The sequence below is a fragment of the Sciurus carolinensis genome, chromosome 5, assembly GCF_902686445.1.
Source record: "Sciurus carolinensis chromosome 5, mSciCar1.2, whole genome shotgun sequence".
NCBI lineage: Eukaryota > Metazoa > Chordata > Mammalia > Rodentia > Sciuridae > Sciurus > Sciurus carolinensis.
The window spans coordinates 86,610,993-86,629,909 of record NC_062217.1 but is presented as its reverse complement, the minus strand read 5'-3'; the positions used below and the strand labels follow the sequence as shown (position 1 = coordinate 86,629,909).

The 18,917-nt window shown below is 41.4% G+C and overlaps 1 protein-coding gene and 1 pseudogene across 8 annotated transcripts in view; both read right to left on the bottom strand.

Annotated features, from left to right (window-relative positions):
- The window catches only part of Zmym5 (zinc finger MYM-type containing 5), a 58,127-nt gene extending 57,323 nt beyond the window's left edge, over window positions 1–804 (bottom strand). For 2 of the 8 annotated variants that reach the window (XM_047554150.1, XM_047554153.1), the window contains exon 1: window positions 713–799. The gene's annotated coding sequence lies outside the window, so the exon portion shown is untranslated. Of the gene's footprint in view, window positions 1–435; window positions 478–712 lie in introns of those variants that run through there. The other 6 variants (XM_047554158.1, XM_047554155.1, XM_047554152.1 and 3 more) reach the window with 6 other exon arrangements.
- Window positions 805–17,517: 16,713 nt separating this feature from the next.
- Window positions 17,518–18,652, bottom strand: LOC124985631 (tubulin polyglutamylase complex subunit 2-like; annotated as a pseudogene).
- Window positions 18,653–18,917: the final 265 nt, after the last annotated feature.

Sequence of the window (18,917 nt, the reverse complement as noted above, 5' to 3'; positions counted from 1 at the left end):
TGCTTCAGCTCCAGCAAAGGAGTCGGATTCCCTCCAAAATTTGCCCACCCAGCTTCATCCCAGCCACTCGAACCAATATGTGGGGTAAGGTTCACGACACCGTTGAGCAGTATTTGTGGCAAGTAGTGGCCCTGGACCTGAGGTTTGTCTGCGGGCGGTTGGCGACTGGCTCCAGGTCCGCCATTAGGAACTGCCCAAGTGAAACTAGAAGCCTCGCAGCGCCGGCAAAGAGAGAAGCTAAGGAAGGGAACCGGTGGGGCACAAGCAACAATCCTAGTCCCGAAAAACCTGGGGACGTAGGCTCCCAACAACAGAGTGGGAGCGCAGCCTCGAGAGCAGGAGAGCCGGCCGGGGTGCCCTCGCAGAAAATAAAGAAAATTATCCTGCAACTTCCCGGCCGCCCCCTGCGACCCCAGCCCCTGGTTGCAGCCTCACCCGGCTCGCCCCGCTGTGCCCGCACTCTCGCAGCCCTCGGGGAGCACATGAAGGCGCCTGTGACATAAGCGCAGCCCCAAACAGCCACCGAGGCCCCGACGCCGCAGCGTCTAAGGCGGTCGCACCATAGGGTATCAAGCCCGAATCCGAGGGACGCTCTGGAGGCTGCCCTCACCCATCCCCGCCTCCCCAGTTGCCTCCGCCTCTTCCTCAGGAGGCTGCGCTGCTCCTAGCCACCCCCGCTCTCTGCGGCCCTCAAAGCGGGGATAAGCCTCACTCGGTTCTGGATGCGGCTCTGAGGAACGAAATCTCCCCTCCCCGGGCCCACGTCCTTAGGCAACACCTACTTCGCGGAGTCCAGTCCCGGCTTTATTGCTGGTAAGGAGAAGGTGGAGACCGCGATGCGACAGAACCCCCAAAGGACCCGCCCTCCGCACTCTCATTGGCTGTGGTCAGAGGCGGGCCAGAACGGGCCGGGGCGCCTCGGGCCCGTTCATTGGCTACGTTGGCCTTCTTTCAGGCCCCTCCCTCGTAGGGAGTTCCGAACGGCTGTCCGTCAGTCACGGGCCACACCCCTGCCCTCAGTTCCACTCCCTCACTGCTGGTCTTCCGCGGCTGCCGGGGTGTTGCTTCTCTTAGCTGCTCCAGCCCTCCACCCCCAACTCCGCCCCGCCCCGCCCCGCCCCCGGCCCGCTGGGATCAGGAGCCCGAGTCGTCTTGCCCGCCAAACCCGGGCCGTCGCCTCGGCTCTCAGCAACTCCGCCCGAGGAGACACGCGGCCTGGATGCCCCAACGTCCACCCTGTCCAGTCTCTGGAAGGCCCCCGCGAGGGGACAGGCCGGGGAGGACTAAAGCGAGAATGAGGGGCGTTCGGGGCCGCGGCCGAAGTGGGTACCTGGGCCCTCTGAGGGCTGTGGAGGCGCCTCCACCCTCGCTTCGCCCCGGTGGGGAACAGTCCCCCCACCTCCCGTCATGGCTGCAGCAGGAGGAGAGGACGTCCTCCATTTTGTTGGAACTGCTGGGGGAACTTGGGAACCATTCAGAACCAAACCCCATGGGACTGGGAAACTTGTCCCCGAGCAGCCCCGACTGGGCTCTGGTTCGGCAGAGGAAACGACTCCTGCTTTCGTAGTGGGAGTCCGCGGGGCAGTGGGGGGCAGCGTGACCAGGGGGAGAGCCAGATGCTGCTGCCCAGTTCCATCAGCCAAGATGGAGGGCTCCCTGGAGCGGGGCTTCTGCCCACCAGAAGGACCAAGCTGTCCTGGGGCGTCTTTCTGCATCACCGCCGCCGGCGCAGCCGCCGGTGCGTTGACCCTCCCCCACCTCCACGATCTCCTGATCCTCAAGGATTGTTGGAAGCCGTACTCAACCACCCTCTCCATCGCTTCTCCGCCCGCTGAGACCCCTGCGGAGGGACCCAGGGGCCGGGTCCACTAGGGTTTAATGTTCCTTGTCTACTCCTGACTTCTTCGATGCATGTCATATTGTTGATTTCCAAGACTCCACGTAAAGATGAAAGTGATGATTTTCGCCCCAGCGGTTCTTGGTGGGACTACGACTGATGGTGTTAGGTTGGATTGAATTTGGTGAAACACCAAGTTACTGTGTAATGTCTGGAAATGTAATTTTTTTTAAAAACCACATTGTTTCCCCTCTTATTTTCTCTTCTAAGGTGTGATAAAGACTTAGATTTATTCAATGACAATCAGACACAAACCATCTAAGACATGCTTGTTCATGGATTAATGAACAAGGGTGCTGGGTAAGCCTTCGTATACTGCTTGATGCTGTATTTCATGGACGTTCTTGGGAGAATGTCAACATTTTTTTGTCTTCAATTAATGGTTTAAAGAATGTACTAAACATGCGTATTAAAGGTAATGGCAACATATTAATGAGTGCTGTAGATTATAACCATCCTTTTCTATTAAGCAATTGTAAGTACAAAGCCAGATGCACAATGAGTTTACAGAGAAAAACTCCATGAAGTGTGCCAGAGATAATCTTAGGCTTAGTAGCCACAAATTATGTATTTTCTGAAGTCCTATTTTTGTCTCAGTTCTGTGTTCAAAGATTAAAAATTGATAATATTTGATTTCTCTGATAATGAGAGTTGTCATTTCTCAATGACAACTGTCACCTCAGCATACTGCCCTTTCAGGGAGTTGCCTTAGTTTTTTTGCTGGTATAACAGAATACCACAGATTCAGATGGTGAGTTATAAACTATAGAAGTTTATCTGGGTAATAGTTTTGGAGGCTCTTAAGTCCAAGATCCAACTGCTACATCTGGTGAGAGTTTTGTGACTGTGTCACAGCTACTGGAGAACGGGCAAGAACAAGAGCACACATCAGCTGGACATGGTGGCCCATGCCTGTAATCCCAGTGATTTGGGAGACTGAGGCAGGAGGATTGCAAGTTCAAGGCCAGCCTGGGCAACTTAGTGAGATCCTTTCTCAAAATATAAAGAATTGGGGATGTAGCTCAGTGGTAGAGTACCCCTGGGTTCCATCCCCAGTACCACAAAAGTTAAATAAATAAATTTAATATCATATAAAACTATTTTCTACCCTGGCACCTGAACTGACCATAAGAGCAAACTAAAGAAACCATATGTAGAGAACTGGGGTTATGGCTCAGCATAGAGTGTTCACCTAGCGTGTGTGAGGTGCTGGGTTTGATCCTTGGCACCACATAAAAATGTGTCCACCTACAACTAAAAAAATTTAAAAAAAAAAAGATTTATAAGAAACAATATATATTTGAACTACATTTTGCTTTCCAGAGAAGGTTTGCATTACATTCTATTTGATCTGTGTTGTCAATCTGCTGTAGTCTCCTATTGTCTCTCAGTCTCACTTTCTATTTTATAATAGAATAATACAGAATGTTGGAAAGTTGTGGAAATATTTGTGTCAGTGTTAAATAACAATAGCACAACATTATTTGTTATGAATCTTTTGATAATTAAGGACTCCACCACAGATGAATGGATAAAGAAACTGGTATATATACACAATGGAATATTATTCAGCCATAAAGAGTAATATTATGGCATTTGCAGATAAATGGATGGAAATGGAGAATACCACTCTAAGTGAAATAAACCAACATTAATTAAAAAAAAAAAAAAAAAAAAAAAAGGACTCCAGCTAATGTGAAGCAGAGTAGCACTGTGATCAATAGCCCACAATCTTTGGAGTCAGGTGGTCTGCACCTTCACTTTATTACCAGCTAGGGAGTTTCCCAAATTAATTTCTATGAAAAATATAATGTTTATTAAATGATAAATAATAAACCATGTTAATTTGAAGTTAACAAGATTATTATTGTTGTTATTTGGCAAATACATATTGCTTTATTTAGTGTTTATCTGGATTGCAAAGTGTGAGCCCTGGGCTAAGACCCCTAGAGGGCACAGAGGTAATTAGCAGTCCCCAGTCCTTTGGGGTAGCATCAGAAAGAGGTGATGCTCTGTAGCTTTTCCCAAAGTGAGCCCCTACATGCTTGAATTGGGTCCAAATTGTGTGGGAGGCGAGTTGTCATCCTAAGGAATAGACTCAAGGAGAAGTGTTCTTCCCTCTTGGTGGCCCCCAAGGGTGATTGCTGGTTAGGGAGCCAGATGTAAGATGATGATCCATGTTTAATAGGACTCCCTTACCCTGGTATTGGCAGTGAAATGCCTGGTTTTGCCCCAACCTGCTGTATAATTTTCCCTTCTATGGCCCTCTGTCTCCAACTCTATAACCCCATGGGGTGTACTAGGTGATCTTTCTGAGCCTTCCAAATTTAATGGTTCAAGGCTTCTAACAAGGTTATTATTAAAACTTGATAATATGGTGCTGGGATTGTGGCTCAGTGGTAGAGCACTTGCTTACCATGTGTGAGGCACTAGGTTGGATCCTTGGCACCATATCAATCAATCAATCAATCAATAAAGGTATTGTGCTCATCTACAACTAAAAAATTTTTTTAAAAACTCAATAATAGCTGCAAAAATTGTCTAGAACCTAGAACAAACAAAGGTATTTGGTGGAAGGGACACATATTTTATCACTGACATTGTTTAAAATTTTTCTAACAATGATAATTAAAGTTCACAAACTCTTAGTATATTTTATCGGTCTTTAAATTCCCCACAAACAATGCAACTCCTAGTTAACAACTTCCACATCCTCTGCCCTTGGCATTACATATTTATATACATATGTGCACACCTATGCTTATAGACATACATATATTTATATATGGTAATATGTACGTATAAAATAAAGGACTGTGAAGGGCATATTACAATCAACTAGCAAGAAGATTAGATTCTCATCACATATATGTACCTAACATATGCCTCTTACACTGAGTTGAAGGGTGCCCTCCTCAAAAATGAAAGAGATCTTTTGCGGGGGGGGGGGGGGAAAGTGTTTGCAGATATAATTAAGGATCTTGAGATGAGGTCATCTTGTATTAGGGTGGATCTTAAGACAAATGTCCTCGTAAGAGAAAACACAAAGGAGAAGGCCGTGTGAAGACAAAAGCAGAGTAGAAAGATGCTGCCACAAGTCAAGGAATGTCTGAAGCCACCAGAAGTTGGAAGACACAAGAAATGATTTTCACCTAGAGCCTCTGGAAGGAGCGTGGCCCTGTTGATTACTTGATTCTGGCTTCCAGAATTATGAGAGAATAAACGTAAGCCACCAAGTCTGTTATAGTTTTCTACAGCAACTCTAGAAAACTCACACAACATTATTGTAGAACTATACAGCAAAAGAAAGAAAGTAAAAACACTAGGTAAATCAACCAACAGGTTTTTGTTGTTGTTATTTATTTATTTTTTGTGGTGCTGGGGATTGAACCCAGGGCCTTGTGCTTGCAAGGCAAGCACTCTACCAACTGAGCTACATCCCCAGCCCTTGTTGTTGTTATTGTTTTTGTTTTTTAACCATGAATTGAATCCCTGAGGCACATCCTCAGCCCTTTTTATTTATTTATTTATTTGTTTGTTTATTTATTTATTTATTTTGAGACAGGTTCTCGCCAAGTTGCTTAGGGCCTTGCTAAATTGCTAAGGCTGGATTTGAACCTGCGATCTTCCTGCCTCAACCTCCTGAACTGCTGGGATTACGAGCACGCACCACCATACCCAGCCCACCCAACAGTTTTGTTTGAAGATTTTAACACACTCTCCTTATAGATTAAGTAGTTTAAAAACCAAGATGAGGCAAAATCTGAGTAACAATTGAGTTTTTCAGATGTGTAAATAATTACATAATTAACAAATAAAAAAATACACACTTTCGTACCCATATTATTAGCTAGGGAGGGTTATTTGGTTACTCTTAAACATAATTAATTAAAAATAGAAAGATAAATTCAGTTTTCTTTTAATGGTAATAGGGACTGAACCCAGGACCTCACATGTGCTAGATGAGCACTTTACCACTGAGCTACATCTCTGGCCCTTTATATTTTATTTTTGTGACAGAGTCTATGTTGCTTAGGCTGACCTTGAACTTGGGATTCTCCTGAGTACCTTGAATTACAGGCATGTACCAGTATACCTGGCAAGATAAATTAATTTTTCTTGCCAATTTTTAGGGTCAGGAGTTGTTGCCTCAATTATTTCCAGTGGTGACTGTTATGGGTTGCTATGGTTAGTGTTCCCCAAAGGCACATTTTGATTGGAGGGTGACACTATTGGAAATGGCAGAACCTTTGGAAGGCAGGTCCTAATGCAAGCTCCTTATGCAAGCTCCTTAGGTCATTGCCCAAAAAATAGTTTTGGGGAGAGGGTTGTTATGAAAGGAGAAGCCTTGCCCCTGTCTGCCCTTTTTTCTCTGCGCCTGTTTGGGGTGTGACTGCTTATTCCTTCACGTGCTTCCACCACCATGTGCCACCGCTCAACAACCTCACCAGAGGTAAAAACAATGTCTACCCTCAATCTGACACTTTGAATCTCCAAAACCATGAGCTAAATAAACGCTTTCTCCAGGTATGTTGGCACATGCCTGTAATCTAAGCAATTTGGAGGCTGAAGCAAGAGGATAGAAAGTTCAATGCCAGCCTCAGCAATTTAGCCAGGCCCTCAGAAACTTAGTGAAACCCTGCCTCAAAATTTTAAAAAGGGCTGGGATGTGGCTCAGTGGTAAAGTGCCTCTAGGCTCATTCAATCCCCAGAACCAAAAAAAAAAAAAATCTTTTTATGTAGGAAGCCATCCATGAATGGTGTAAGAACCGGGCAAAGTTAAAGTCATGAGACAGGGAAACCTGGTCTTAGGAGCTCACAGTCAGAGATATTCACTGTTCCAGAATGCCTGAGTCACATGGTACCCTGTTCTAGCTCACCACTCAAGGTTCAAGCATAAGCACTGGAAATGGGAGGGATCCCCTAGGGTCAAACAACCTGCTTACTCCCACCCTATCCTGTTTTTCTCAAAGAAGCTTCTACGGATCCCTTTTGATCTGTACTGCTATAAATAAAGCAAGCACGGCTCCTTCCTTTGTTAGAGCCAGACCCTTCTGGATGCCTCAACCTCTGGATGCCCCTGCTTTAAAGATATTCTTGCCTTTTTGCCTTATTTTCTGTTATATAAATTTCATAGCTTTTATTTCTCAGTCAGTCCATCTCTCCAACAGGAACCCTTTCTCTCACCCACAAGAGAAATGAGTGAGACATATACATATACATATATATATATATATATATATATATACACAGATATTAAATAGGAACTGGACTAAAAAGAACTTAGGTATACAATGACCAGACTGTGACCCTTATAGATCCCACAAAGCAAATGAAAAAAAAAAAAAAAAAAAAAAAACCAGCATGGGGGTATTTCATAATATGAAGGAATTATTTTTTAATTTTATTCTGTGTGAGACTAATATAGATGTGTAAGAAAAAGTTATTATTTTTTAGAGATACATTCTGATATATCTCTATTTCAGATACTAAAATCAGATTTATTTTAAAATTCTTCAGAGATAAAAAGGAAAAAAAATAAGTTATGGATACAGCAAGACTAGACAAATTGTGATAAATTTAGAATCAGGGTAGCAAGTAGAGAGATTCATTACACTAATCTCTGTGCCTCTGTGATTAAAACTTCCATGATATAATATTAAAATATTACAATAAAGATTAAAATTTTTTTTGTGGTGCTGGCAATCAAACGCAAGGCCTCATGCGTGTTAATTACATACTCTACCACAGAGTTACATATCCAGGCCAAAATTTAAAAATTTCAAAGATGGTTAAGACAGATGGAGCATTTAAAGATATATCTATTTAGTCAGATAGAGTGGCACGTATCTGTAATCCCAGTGACTCAGGAAGTTGAGGCAGAAGATGGCAAGTTCAAACCAGCCTGGGCAACTTAGTGAAAACCTGTCTCAAAATAAAATTTACAAAAGGGGTGAAAATGGGGTTGGGGTTGAGGCTCAGTGGTAGAGCACTTGCCTAGCCTGTATGAGGTACTGGGTTTAATCCTCAGCACTACATAAAAATAAATAAAATAAAGCTATTGTGTCCAACTACAACTAAAAAAAAAAAGGGCTGGAAATGGAGCCCAGTGATAGAAGACCCCTGCATTCAATTTTTAGTACTGGAGGAAAAAAAAAGATATGTGTATTAAAAGTTCCAGAAGGTGAAATTAAACCCCCCTCCTCTGACCCTGCACAAAACTCAAAGTGGATCAAAGACGTAGGCACTAGAACAGAGATCCTGTGCCTAATAGTAGAAAAAGTAGGCCCAAATATTCACCATGTCGACTTAGGAACTGATTTCCTTAACAAGACTCCTAAAGCACAAGAAGCAAAATCAAAAATCAATAAATGGGATGAACTCAAACTAAAAAGCTTCTTCTCAGCAAAGGAAATAATCAATAATGTGAAGAGAGCCTACCACCTCAGATAGAGCATTAATCTCCAGAATATATAAAGAACTTAAAAAACTTACCACCAAAAAAAAAAAACAAACAAACAAACCAATCGATAAATGGGCTAAGGAACTGAATAGACATTTCACAGAAGAAGAAATACAATCAATCAACAAACATGAAAAAATGTTCAACATCTCTAGCAATTAGAGAAATGCAAATCAAAACTACTCTTAAGATTTCATCTCACTCCAGTCTCAATGGCAAGGATCAAGAATACAAGCAACCATAATGTTGGTGAGGAAGTGGGGAGAAAGGTACTTTTATACATAGTTGGTGGGACTGCAAATTGGTGCAACCACTATGGAAAGCAGTATGGAGACTCCTCAGAAAACATGGAATGGAATCATCATTTGACCCAGTTATCTCACTCCTTGGCCTATACCCAAAGGACTTAAAATCAGCATACTAGAGTGACACAGCCACATCAATGTTTATAGTAACTTAACTCACAATAGCTAAACTATGGAACTGCCCTTCAACAGTTGAAGGGATAAAGAAAATGTGGTACATATACACAGTGGAATATTACTTGGCCCTAAAGAAGAGTGAAATTATGGCATTTGCAGGTAAATAAATGGAGCTGGAGAATATCATGCTAAGTGAAATAAACCAATCTCAAAAAACCCAAAGGCATTTTCTGATAAGAGGATGCTGATGCATAGTGGTGGGTGGGTAGGAAAGAATGAAGGAATTTTGGATTATGCAAAGGGGAGTAAGAGGAGGGATGGGGAAGTGAGAATGGGAAGGACAGTGGAATGACACAGACATTATTACCCTATAAACATGTATGATTACACTACTGGTGCGACTCAGCACCATGTACAGTCAGAGGAATGAGAAGTTATGCTCCATTTTTGTACAATGTGTCAAAATGCATTCCACTGTCATGTACAACCAATTAAAACAAATAGAAAAGAAAACAAAATGTGGTATATATACACAATGATTTTATGATATGTGCCAGTAAATGGATGGAGCCAGAGAATATCACGCTAAGTGAAATAAGTCAATCCCAAAACCAAACGCTGAACGTTTCCTCTGATATCCTGATGTTAATTCACGATAAGGGGCAGGGGGCTAGGGAGGAATAGAGGTACTCTGGATTAGGCAGAGGGAAGTGAAGGGAGGGGAGGGAACATGGGGGTAGGAAAGATAGTGGAATGAATTGGACATTATTACCCTATATGCATACATGACTACATGGCCAGTGTGATGCTACATCATGTACAACCAGAAGAATGAGAAGTTATACTTCATTTATGTACAAATTTCAAATGCATTCTACTGTCAGGTATAACTAATTAGAACAAATTTCAAAGAAAGAGTTCCAGAAGGAAAAATTAGAATTGGAGTTAGGCAAATTGAAAAGGATAGTAAAAATTTTTCCTCAGTTTAAAAAGAGAAATGCATCACCAAAATAAATAATCACATTTAGGTCTGAACAGAGTAATTAAAAACAAATCCTCACTTAAACAATCATGGCCAAATAGAAGAATATCTAAGTCAAATAATTTTTTTCAGTGCTGGGGATCAAGCCCAGGTCTTCAAATATGCTAGACCAGGGCTCTCATCCCCAGTCTGAGAAAAAATTTTAAAGAGCAAAATTTTTAAAGAGAAAATTTAAGTGTTTATACAAAAAAAGTTAAATTAGGTATAAAATTACCAGATACAATACATAGCTGGATATAATTCAGTAGTGTGTTTAATATGCAGAAGGAAAATAATGGTTGACTTTGAATTTTATTCATAGTTAAGTGACACTTTCAAGAGGGGAAGCAAGTAAACACTTTTTATGACAAGCAGATCTGAGGGATTTACCTCTTTCAAAGGCCCTCACTGAAAGAAATGAGATTCATTTGTCCCCTGGTATCTATGATTCCAGGACCCTCTTTGGGTATCAAAATTCACAGATGCTCAAGTCCCTTATATAAAGTGGCATAGTATTTGAATTTTCCACATCCTCTCATATACTTTAAATCTTCTATAGATGACTTATAACACTTGATACAATGTAAATACTATAGTCATATACTGTGTTATTATAGCAAATAATGATATAACAAATGTCTGTACAAATTTAGTACAGATGCCATTTTTTTCCCTGAACATTTTCTGCCTGGGTTGGTTGAATCCATGGATATGGAACTAAGGAGACTGTATTTTAATACTTAGGAATTTTTAAGAAGAACAAAGAGTAAGAATTCAGGAAGCCATGGTAAATAAAAACATTAGTATACATATTGGATCATCTAAATCATCATGTCTATATAAATAAAGCACAATAAAAGTCAGTTAATTTGAGGAAAGTTAAAATTATGGTAACCCCTATCAAAATAAAGGATCCTGGGCTGGGGAGACAGCTCAGTTGGTAGAGTGCTTGCCTCGAAAGCACAAGGCCCTGAGTTCGATCCCCAGTACCGCAAAAATAAATAAATAAATAAATAAATAAAGGATCCTGGCAATGACATGGGCAGGTTAGCATCAATAAGTGCTAAAACCACTAGTTAAAATGTTGATGGAGAGGGCTGGGGAGATTGCTCAATCAGTAGAGTGCTCAAGGCCCTGGGTTTGATCCCGAGCACTGCAAAAAAAAAAAAAAAAAAAAAAAAGTTGATGGAAAGGTTTATAAAGGATGGACAGGGTTGATACCACTTGTGTTGGTATCAATTTATTGCCTCTTGGCTCCAAATTCACCCTTTTAGTCAATTGTGTGAAAGTGATATTTCCCTTTGCTGTGCAATGTTTTTTGTCCAGAGGGGGAAAGGGAAGAAAGAGAGGGAAAAAAATTTCAAAAAGCAAAGTTTTGGGATGGGGATATAGCACAGTTGGTACAGTGCTTGCCTCTCTTGCACAAAGTCCTGGGTTCAATCCCCAGAATCACACACACACACACAAAAGGAAAAGATTGAAACAAGGTTTTGCTTCCTGGTGCAGTTGCTTGTTTACGAGCCCCCATCAGTGCTTGTAGTTTGTATAGGAGCAAGCTTCTGCCGATGAGGGTTAGCCAGTAGTATCAGGCAGCCAGTAGCTTCCTTCAGAATCCATCCCTTCAAGCAATTTTGTAATAGAATGCTTCTTGTGAGATTCTTCCCCATTAACTTTCCCAGGCATACTACAAAGTGAATATCCAAGAAGTTCCTGATGCTGGGTTTTCGGAAGTCCCACTGGCACAACACAAGGTTTCTTGTAAGGCCTGTGGGTGGATTTTTGGAAGGTTTTACTCTTGCAGCACCACAATTAGTTCTCTGCCACTCTGTGAGTTATCACCATGCCCTATCCAACAAGAGTTGACTCTTTTACCTGTCAGTGGGTTGCCTTCCTTGGACACTCTACCTCAGTCCTCATAAAAAGTGTCCACTTTTGACTGGGCATGGTGATGTAGGCCTGTAATCCCAGCAATTCAGGAGGCTGAGGCAGAAGGACCACAAGTTTAAAGTCAATTTCAGCAACTTAGCAAGACCCTGTCTCAATAAAACATAAAAAAGGTCTGGGGATATTGCACAGTGGTTAAACACCCCTGGGTTTAATCCCTGGTACCAAAAGAGAAAGAAAAGAAAAAGAGTATCCGCTCTTAATATCTATTATTCCTATACAAATTATCCCCAACTTAAGATGTTTTGCTTTCCTGTTTTTCAGCTTTACAATGGTGTGAAAATGATACACATCCATAGAAATTACACTTTGAACTTTTATTTTTGTTTAAAAAAATTTTTTTTATTTGCCAATGGATCTTTTATTTTACTTACTTAAATGTGGTGCTGAGTATTGATCCCAGGGTCTCACACATGCCAGGCAAGTGCTCTACCACTGAGCCACAAGTCCAGTCCTATACTTTGAATTTTGATGTTTCCCCAGTGCTATAATTTGGATCTTGAATGTCCCCCAAAGGTCTTTGTATTGAAGACTTGATCCCCAGGCTGTAGAGTTTTGAGGAGATGGTGGAACCTTTATGTGGTGGGGCCTAGTGGGAAGAAGTTAGGTCATTGGGAGTGTGCCCTTGAAAAAGCTATTGGACCCCGGTCCCTTTTCTTTCTATCTTTGCCTCTTGACCACCACAGAGTAAACAGACCTCCTCTGCCATGTGCTTCTGCCATGATGTACTGTTACCACAGACCCAAAGCAATAGGACCAATAGTCCATGGACTGCAACCTCTGAAACTGAGCAAAATTAACCTTTTCTCCTTTAAGTTTATTTATCTTGGGTATTTTGTCACAGTGATGGTGAGTAACACTGACTAGCAATATGTATTATGATCTTCTCTTTATGCTAGGCAATGACATGATCTATAGCTCCCAGTCAGCCCTGTGATCTGAGGGCAAAACAACCAACACTGTGTAGTATGCTGTGTGGCTAAGCCAGGACGTTTAGGAGGTTAGGTGTATTCAATGCATTTTCCTCTTACAGTGGGTTTATTGGGATGTAATCCCATCATAAAAGAAGCATCTGAAATTTTTAGAGCTGTCTGCACTTCTTACTAGCCAGTCTCTCACTAGCTGGTATCTTATTACTCAAATACACTTTTGCAAGGAGTAAGTCAAATTGAAACTCCCCACAAGAATTTTCTTCACCCGGACCCCTACTGCAAATTTGGGGTTCCCTTAAATCCCCTTGGGTTCAGTAATTTACTGAAGGAGGCACAGAACTCACTGTAAGCAGTTATACTTATGGTTTATTACAGAGAGAGGATACAGGTTAAAATTAACCAAGGGAAGAGATTCATGTTGTGAAGTTTGGAAAGGGTTCAAATGTAGTGATGCTGGTATCCTCTCCCTGTAGGGACCTCGGTGGCATTACCTATTCTATCCTAGTCAGAATATATGGCAGTATGTCCCAAAGTGTTGCCAACCAGGAGAACTCATCAAACTTTTGGTGTTCAGAGTTGTTATTGGTGATCAATTACATACTGCCATTTGTGGAGGTGGAGCTAACACCTTCATTTTGCATTTTCCCAGAGGTTAGAATTGATATGGTAAGGTCTAAGCCCCATCACAAATTTTATTTTTAGACTTTCCTGTGACCAAAGCCTCAGGCAAGCAAAGATTCAGTATCTGATAGATTCAGAAATCTTCTTCTAGCCAGGCACTACCACACCTGCCTGTAATCCCAGTAACTGGATAGGCTGAGGCAGGAGGATTGCAAGTTCTAGGTTAACCTCAGCAATTTAGTGAGACAGTCTCAAATAAAAGAGGGCTGGGGTTGTGGCTCAGTGGTAGAGCACTTGCCTCATATGTGTTAAGGCACTGGGTTCAAGTCTCAGCACCACATATAAATAAATGAATAAAATAAAGGTCCAACAACAACTAAAATTTTTTTTTAAATATTAAAAAAATAAAAATAAAAAGAGCTGGGAATATAGCTCAGTGGTAGAATATTCCTGAACTCAATTCCAGTACTGAAAAGAACTGAAGAGAGAGAGAGAGAGAGAGAGAGAGAGAGAGAGAGAGAGAGAGAGAGATCATCTTCCAGGGCAGACCAGACCTCTCTTTGGGTAAGTTTAATTCTCCACTATCACTTGTAATAGTTTATTTAATAATAATTTATTAGCTGAAATTTTTTATTTTTATTTAAAAAAATTTTTAGTTGTCAATGAATCTTTTTTTTTTTTTTAATTTATATGTGGTGTTGAATACTGAACCCAGGGCCTCACACATGCCAGTCAAGTGCTCTACCACTGAGCCACAACTCCAGCCCAGCTAAAATATTTATATAGAGGAATTTATGTAAAAATAATATCAGTAATTTGGTTTTTCTGAAATAGAGTTTATTTTTTCTTTCTTTCTTTCTTTTTTTTTTGGTACTGGGGATCCAATCTAGGGGCACTCAACCACTGAGTCATACCCCCAGACCTTTTTTAATTTTATTTAGAAATTTAGAGACAGGGTCTTGCTAAGCTGCTTCAAGCCTCACTAAATTGCTGATACTGGCTTTGAACTTGCGATCTTCCTGCCTCACCCTCCCTAGCCTCTGGGATTACAGGCTTGTGCCACTGTGCCCAGCAAAAGATGAAGTTTCTACAGAAGAACAAATCTTGACAGCTACTCGGGAGGCTGAGCAGGAGGATTGCAAATTTTAGGCCAGTCCCTGTAACTTAGACCCTATCTCAAAAGAAAAAAAAATAAAAGAGCCAGGAATGTGACTCAGTGGTAGAACTCAGTGGTTCAATCCCCAATACAGAAAAACAAAACAAAACAAAACAAAAAAAATGAAAATCTTGATTATTTCTCTTTATTTACCAGATTTGATGATAATGAGTTGTTTCACAACTATCTTTCAAAGGAATTATTTTATTCAGATAAGTGCAGTATTGAAACATAAATGATAGATTTTAATGTACTCTACTCATTGTCTTATCAATTATCAGAATATCTTGTCTTAAGTTTGCTCCTCAATCCTTTTGATATGATTGGAGTCATTTTTCATATTTCTTATTTTTGCATGCTAATTTAAAATTTTTAATTTTCCTTATAAAAGAATTAAGTAGCAAATAGAAAACATCATAACAAGTTGTAGACCATGGAAGAAAGGAAAAGCACATTTCAACAAGAGGTCCACATCTTCATTTTATACTGGGTCCTGCATATTATGTAACCAGTCCTGCTTTTTCATCACTCTTCCTTCTCAGGCAGGTCTTGAGCCTTTCTTTATCATAACTGCCTTCCTTCTACAGTATTTACAGGATTTCCATTGATTGCCACTGGTTTGAAGAGCACTATTGCTCTCCTGATTCCTCTGTTGCTTCACTTATGGAATCTAGAAGTGGACCAAAACTGAACTGGTCCTCCAGTGGACTCCACAGGTACTATAAGAAGGACATCTTAGGCTGGGGTTGTGGCTCAGTGGTAGAGCACTTGCCTAGCATGCGTGAGGCTCTGGGTTTCATTCTGAGCACCACGTATAAATAAATTAAAAAAAAAAAAGTCCATCAACAACTAAAAAATATATACATATAAAAAAAAAAAGAAGGACATCTGTGGCAATGGAGGATGACATGCCTTCTCAATTCCCTTTTATCCTTGACTTGTCTTGGAGAAACAATCAAATGCTGGACTAGTGCTATCAGATCTCCCTTGAATTGTGGCACATTTACAAATGCTCAAAATGTAATAACTTAATTAATTTAAAAGAGGCAAAACATTTAAATTAGGGAAAATTTTACACTGGCATGTCAGTGTTAAAAAACACACAAAAACATTTAAATGACCAGATGAATTATAAATGGTTAGCTATGGAACTGCAAAGGCTAGAGGTCCTGCTATTTTAAACATTTTCCATTAGAAGTGAACCAGTATAGCTCTCATACTGGCATATTTAAAGCAACTGAATATACTGTTAATATGAAGCTCAGTGTATACTCCCAAACACATTGTTTTCTTTTTGGGAGGCAGTGTTGGGGATGAAACCTAGGGCCTGTGCATGCTATGCAAGTGCTCTGCCACTAAGCCATATCCCTAGACCTCCCAAAGACTTCTGAATACCAGTATTTCAAAACTTTGAACCATTACAAAAATGGTGAAGCACCCAGTTTGCCATGATGCTTGAAGGCCAACTCTTCACCTTGTTTTCCCAGCAAGCTCTGCAAAGTAGTAGATGGATGGGGACTGAAAACCTCTTTTTCATGTCTATCACTATAATCAGCAATCAAAACAAAAATACAAAAACTTCATAAATACTCAAAGTGGTGTCAGAACAGAAGTGCAGGTGGTTAATTGTGGGAACTTCTTTTAGTTCCCTGATGGGCCATGGGAGAGAAAAGTCCTGGATTGATTAGCAGGTTGAGGTTTGCAAAGGAAGGGAGTCTAGACAATCACTGCCGAAGAAAAGTCAGGAAAGAATGAGTGCACCAGTAAGGACTGAAATTTATAGATGGTAGAGGGTCTGCCCCTCACTCCTCAGAATCGTCACTCTCCAACCTCTGGGATTTCAAGGCAAAAACTGCAGTCACTCATGGACCCTGAGGCTGGGTGGGTGGTAGGTGACTCCTGGATTTCCCTGTTGGGAAGTAGAGTGAAGGTTTACTTGTGTCCACTGTCAAAGTGCAAAGTGAGGAAACGTTCTTTTTTTAAAAAAAATTTTTTTATTGTAAACAAATGGGGTACTACTTGTTTCTCTGTTTGTACATGAAGTAGAGGCATACCATTTGTGTAATCATACATTTACATAGGGTAATGGTGTTTGATTCAAGGAAACGTTCTTAATTGAAAACCTGAACGACTCTGTAGAAATTCCATTAGATGTATATAGAAGGTAAATTCAGGTTTATCTTGTATCAAAAATTAGACACATGTAAGCTGACTAGAGGTATAATACCCCTATGTGTCTATGGGAAAATGATTTATGAATTAGAGGAAACTTGCAAGGGAACTCTTGGTACCCCACCATATTCTAAAGGGCTTCCCGTCTTCATGGGACCAGGGACCAACCAGGGTGGGACTAGACAAGTTGCATCAGGTAGAAAGCTGCTGTTTATATTAAACTAGTTTCATTAAAACTCTATGAAGGGCTGGGGTTGTGGCTCAGTGTTAGAGCACTTGCCTAGCATGTGTGAGGCACTGGGTTCTATTCTTAACACCATATAAAAAAAATAAATAAAGATATTGTGTTCATCCAGCTAAAAAGAATTAAAAAACAAACAAACAAACAAACAAACAAAAAACAACTCTATGAAGAATTTTCCAACATGATACCTTGGAGTTTTTGCTTTTAAAAGGTTAAAGTACAGGAGTACATCCCTCTTCCCAAATTTTGGCAAATGTATAAACATCACAAAATGGAAAGCAAAAACTTTAAGAAACTAAAGGAAAATGAACAGAGTGAAATGTGTTCATAAAGAACATACGATTGTATCAACAGTTTTTATAAAACATTGCAACCCATCAGCTTTATGTATCAATAATAGAAATGAACTAATCTGAGTATGAAAATATTCTACTGCAGTGTTGTACAAAGGAACTTTCTGCAAAGACAATGTTCCATATCTCCCTACTGTCCATTATTGAATCTAGTAGCCATGTGAATACTTGAAATAAGGCTAATGCAACTGAGGATATGAATTTTTCTTATAATTTAAGTTTTCATAGTGACTAGTAGCTACTGATTGAACAGTGCAGTCTAATGCTTCAAGGGTTAAAACCAGGGAATTCTTTAGAGAACTTTTCTAGCTAAGGGGTTGAGGGTAGTGTACAGAAAGAAAGGAAAGCTCTCAATAGATTTCTCTGGTCCCTTAAAAATCTGAAATTCAGTTTTTGGAGGGAGGGGCTGGCAAAACCCACTGTGAAGAACTCTTGGGGTAAAAAATTCAGGATGCCCTTCCAACCCCTGGCTAATATTAGTGGGAGTAAAGTGGCTGGGATTTTGGTCACTTGGGAAGATGCCTACAGTTACTGCAAAATTTGAGGTTGGGGCCATCTGTGCATCGAAATCACTGCTGTGGGGCTGGCTGAGAGCCGGTGGGTGGGAGTGCTCACTGGGGACAGGGTTTCCAGGTTCAGAGGAGGGTTTAGAGGTAGAAGGACCTGAGTGCCCTATCTGGCCACCTGCAGGCTGCACAGCCCCTTTCTTTTTGGGATCAAGGGCTTGTTCTTGTTCTTAAACACTTTGCTAGGATCCAGTTTGTTCATAAAAGAGACGGTTTCTTCCGTGAGCAGGACTGTGTTGTAGGTGATAGGTTTATACATGCAGAACTATTGCTTAGTTTGTGGGCTAATGCCAAACCTGGTGAAGGCATACTGTCACTGGGGCAGGCCAGGTGGGTGATGAAAGGCTACAGATAATAGGTGGTAAAGGTATCTGCGAGAAAACCAGTATAATGCTCTGTCCAGGAACCAGATCTGTGTCTTGGGCTGATGCTGGCTTCCCACTTTTGCAGGCAAGGCAAACCTTCTGTTCCCATTAAACGAATCCAGCTCAAATATCACTGCGAGAGTCAGAGTGAGGCTTCTCTGGATGGTCCTCGCTGGCTTCCCATATCATCTTCCAGGTCTGCCAGAGTTGGTGTGTTAGGAAGTGAACACATGGAAGACTAATTGAGCTGAGTCAATTTTGAGATACTGTTGTCATGCTACCCAATGGAATGACGTGCTTATCCAGCTTCACACTCCATGTCATATGGAAGCCATTAGTCATCAAGTAAAAGTTCTTCAGATCCTCAGGCATCACAATTATTTTTTTGTTCCCATGAAGAAATCATATGACGTTCAGCAGGTACCTTTTCTATGATGGTCACTTTTGTCACACCTGGGGAAGATTCTAGGATGCGGGTGATGCCCAGGGTCAACTTCTCCAGATCTCCTTGGCTCGCGTCCCTGCTCCGTGCCCAGGGCAGGTGCGGCAAGCGGGGTGGGCGGGAGGAGCGCGGACCCCGCCTCGGCGCCTCGGCGCCTCGGCGCCTGGGCCAAGCAGTTCACAGCAGCCGCGAGCTGTAGTTCTCGGCTCCTGAGAGCGCGGCGGCCCGGGCTGGTTTAGCTGCAGTAGTTCCTCCGGGCGCTGGTTCCTACGGCTCCGCGCTGGGCTCCACTCTCGTATTTCTTGATCATCGTTACATT